This window comes from Dama dama, chromosome 6 (genome assembly GCF_033118175.1).
Source record: "Dama dama isolate Ldn47 chromosome 6, ASM3311817v1, whole genome shotgun sequence".
Lineage (NCBI taxonomy): Eukaryota > Metazoa > Chordata > Mammalia > Artiodactyla > Cervidae > Dama > Dama dama.
Window position 1 is genome coordinate 48,452,589 of NC_083686.1, and position 4,542 is coordinate 48,457,130.

The 4,542-nt window shown below is 34.9% G+C and overlaps 1 pseudogene; it reads right to left on the bottom strand.

Annotated features, from left to right (window-relative positions):
- Window positions 1-226: 226 nt before the first annotated feature.
- On the bottom strand, window positions 227-3,488 carry LOC133058725 (olfactory receptor 5D13-like; annotated as a pseudogene).
- Between the last annotated feature and the right edge of the window lie 1,054 nt (window positions 3,489-4,542).

A 4,542-nucleotide genomic window follows, 5' to 3' on the forward strand; every position in this document is an offset into this window, starting at 1 on the left:
TCACATTTTCAGTTTTCATACACCCACAACACACATCATTTTACACGTGATATACAGTTATTTTATTTGACATTGAACTGAACAGAAACTAAAAGATGAAATAGCCAATTTACGAATCTAAATTTATGATCTAGTGAGCTGACTACATAATTTGAGTCATCATCTCTACAAGAAGATTTAATCAACAGTACATAATAGATCAAATTTCTTTTGGACATACAGGTCGTCAACTAAATTGTATTAAGTGATTAATTAATTTCCTGACACTCTCTTTCACATCTTTGTTCCTGAGACTATAGATCAGAGGGTTCAGCATGGGACTTACCACTGTATAAAATACAGAACGTACTTTGACCATGAGCCATGAATTTTTGGAGCTGGGCACACAATAAAGGAACAGGACAGTCCCATGGAACATGGTGATGGTAGTCAGATGGGGGGGGGGCACAAATAGAGAAGGCTTTTTGGTGAATCCCAGCAGAAGGCATTTTTATGATAGTGACAAAAATGGAAATATAAGTAGTGAGGACAATTGCCAGGCTGCAAACCTCATTGCATTTGGCGATGGCAAAATAGAGCACTTGGCTGATGAAGGGGTCAGAGCAGGAGACAGAGATAATGACAAAGTGCTCACAGAGGAAATTATTTATGATGTTAGACCCACAGAAGGATAATGTCTGGAGAAAACAGGTGAGTGTCAGGGAAGAGACTACACCCCACATGTGGGGACAGGCCACTAACGATGCACAGAGCTTTGGGGACATGACCACTGTGTAGAGTGGAGGCTTACAAATGGTCACAAATGGTGATAGGCCATCACTGTCAACATGAATGCCTCTGCCACTGCAAACATACAAGCCGAGAAGAATTGCATGATGCATCCCGTGAAAGAGATGGTTCTGTCTTCCACAACCAAATCTCCAAGAGTTTGGGTGTAACTGTGGTGAAATAGTAGAAATCAACAAAGGACAAGTGACTAAGAAAAAAGCACATGGGGTTGTGGAGTTTGGGACTGATCCTGATGATGGTGATCATGCCCAGGTTCCCCACCACGGTGACTGCGTAGACGGTGAGGAAAACTAGGAACAAGGGAACCTGGAGGTTGGGACATTCTGAGAAGCCTAAGAGGGTGGCTTAGGCTTAGCCTAAGTGGCTTAGCCACTCTCTTAGCCTAAGAGAGTGATTCTGGCACTCTGATTTCCTTCAGCAAACCACATAATTGTTGTTGGAGAAAATCTGAAATAGTGATAATAAAATGATGATAGTCCATGGATATCATATTTATTGTGTGTTAGACATTGTGTTAAAATATTGGTACATTAGTTTTGAGCACTAAATAAGATTTATGAATTTCAAAACAAGCACTTATTTTACAAAAGGAAATGGAAGCATATATGAGTTAAGAAACTTGTTTAATTAACACAGCCTGCTGGTGATGAGTTAGGTTTGAAGTGACCATGAGTGACAGAAATTGAATTTAGTTTAGAGTCAGAGAGAAATAGTTTCTATAATGTCATAGAAAAACATGTCTTTCACAGTTCCATCATTCTCAAGGTCTGTGCTGTTTAATGGGAGTAACATAACAATAAATGAAAACATAGCACTCAAATTTATTTTAAAAAGCAGGAGGAGTGATATTTTTAGAGGCAGTAATACTTCTAACATTATGTTCAAACTGAAGATCATCGAAAAGGCAGAGGTCATGAGTCACCACAAGAATTTTCACATTTTGAAAAACATAAATGGACATTGAGGGAAATAAAGCTCTATCTTCAAGTTTTCCAGTGATCCCAGTTTGATGCTAAAATTATTGGCTTTGTGTTCAATGCAGCCACCTGGTGAAGTAATGGAGCTGTATTATAACTTGTGGTACCCTCACTTTTGTTTTCCTATTTCAGTATTTATCATTTGTCTCACATAGTGCCACTGATGCTCTCAATATAGTCTTTTAAATTTTTTGATCAATATCTCTTAATTTGCTATCAATATTTTCAATCTAATAAATTTTTATTAGGAATATTATAGCATTACATGCTTATAGAATATCTGAATTATAGAGTAACTTAAAATATATTTTGCTCAACTCTTCCATATTCTATACAGTTTCTCAAGAAAATCAGAGAATACAGTAATAAACACAAGGTTACATTATGACCCACAAAACTTCTGGTGACAGGAATATTGAGTTTGATTAAAACCACAGGTGAAAAAAAAACACAGGTGATAATCTTGCTTTGAGCTATACAATTATTTGTATACATTATTTTGAGAAAGCAAAAGCATCTTGTACTGGTAAGCAGTTTATAGCAACAGAAGTATATTTATTTAGCAAATATTTTAAAATAAGTTAACCAATAACAAGCACACATCTGAAATATTCAGATTAATAAAGGGACTATTAGTTCAACTCTCATAAACACAGATGCAATTTTAGTTTTGTCTGAGCATGTGAAGGGAAAAATAATTCATTATTTCTTGAATAGCTCTGTGGTACTTTTGACACTCAAAAAATATATTTCCTATATGCAGAAAAGGGAATGGTTGGGGAGTGGAAAAGAGTTAGTGACAGACAGACTGGCACAATGTAAGAAGCAAGGAGTTGGAAACATAGATTTAAATTCAGTTGCAAGCTTTGGCATTCACTGTATGATCTTTGGTGAATCACTCAGATTTTATGAGCCTCAACTTCTTTATCAGTAATAGTGACATGATAATGTATATTTTATAGATGTATAAATATTAAGTTAGGAAATGACATTAATATAATTAGTACAAAGTCTGATAGTTGTGAAGTTCAAAATATGTAAGTTTTCCCACCCTCATCCCTTTTAATTCTTAATACTCTGAATAACTGGTATTATTTTTAAACACATATTATTTTAAACAATCTAAGAAACAGGTCAAGGTCCAAAGTTGGCAGCAACAAAAATGCAGGAACAATTTGTGATGTCGAAGAATAACTTAACTTTTTTTTTTTTTTTCTGAATTTCCTCTTGGCCTTGTTCATGTTAATTCATCAATCACTGTCCTTCAATAAATTGTCTCTGTTTCCCCTTTGTTTTCTCTTTATTATCTGACTCTTACTAATCATCCAGTTTTAATCTCATGGTCACCTAGGTTTAGCCAACTTCCCTGTAGTGGTGCTACCCTGAACTGTGAGAAAATTAATTTCTTCTTGATTACTTTATCTGTTATGACAGTTTCTGTCTCTTAAAAACTTTAATTTCTCCCTATCAACTAATTTATCAAGTCTAAATTTCTCTGCTCAGTTTTACATAAAGCCTTATCCTAGCTATATTCTTCAATTTTCAACCTTCTTTAATCAAGTCAGTATTCTTAGAATATAATGCCTGTAATTTCCTCTTTTCTTACGTACTGATGCAGTGATGAACAATATACAAAACATTTCATGAAAATTGCTATCATAAGGACACTTTTCCTTTTCACTTCAACCATGTTTCCTATACCCTTGACATACCTGCAGACATTACTGTCAGAAAAATGGAATTGTATATTATGGTGTTCATTATTATTATCTACATATGATTCTTACCTTCTTTTGACTCAGTTTTGAGGTGTTGAGGAATTCTCAGGCATTATAATATTTTTAAAAATTTCATTGTGACTATTCTGCTAAGCACAATGTGGATATCCTCAGAGCAAAAATCAGGATGATACCTCAGTGAAGGAGGAGGAGATCAAAGCTCAGCCTTCAGGAAAATGGACTCAAGAGACATCACTACACAAAGACTGACAAAGAGTGTCCACTGCTTTAGAGGTTTCAGGATCTCAGAGTTCCCCAAAGGAGAGAAAAGAAACACGATAGAACATCCCACCTGAAACCAACTCACCTGAAGATCCTGTTTCTACTATTAATTGTCTCTAGGGGAGTTCCCACTTTGAATTCAAATATCATGTAAAATATTAAGGAGTTGGTTAATGTAGCTGGAGCCCACAAAAATTTAATGGGACTGGAATATAATTCTTTCTTCGTATCCAGGAAAACTCAGAGAAAGGAAGAGACAGAGAGAGAGATTTGGAAGCTGAATATGATTCCTATGAACAAAATGTAGGGCTTATGTACGCTTCCATGACCTTGGGGATTTAGACCCCAGAGAGTATTTCTTGAGCTATTTCTTTTTATATCCCACATCCAGAAATTAGCTGGAATGCTTTTCTATGTGGCAAGTTGCAAGAAGGTAATTTCTTCTAAATCACTGGAGATAGTGCCTCAATAGACTCTTTCATGGATTTCTTTAAAAAATAATTATAGAAAAATATATGAACTGAATAAGAAAACATGGTGTACAGTAAAATCCAAAAAGAAAGATAAATAAGCTAATCTTTCAGAGATATTAATAACTGCTATTATATATATATACTGTATGATTTTTCTGTCCCATTCTGTGTATGAAATGCCATGTGTTTTGAGATGTATGAACAACATAACTTGGTCTCTGGTTTTATTGCCTAACCTAAATGAATATTATTGTCTGCAGAAACAATGATGTTCTTTATTGAAACTAAATTGTCTTTTCTTCT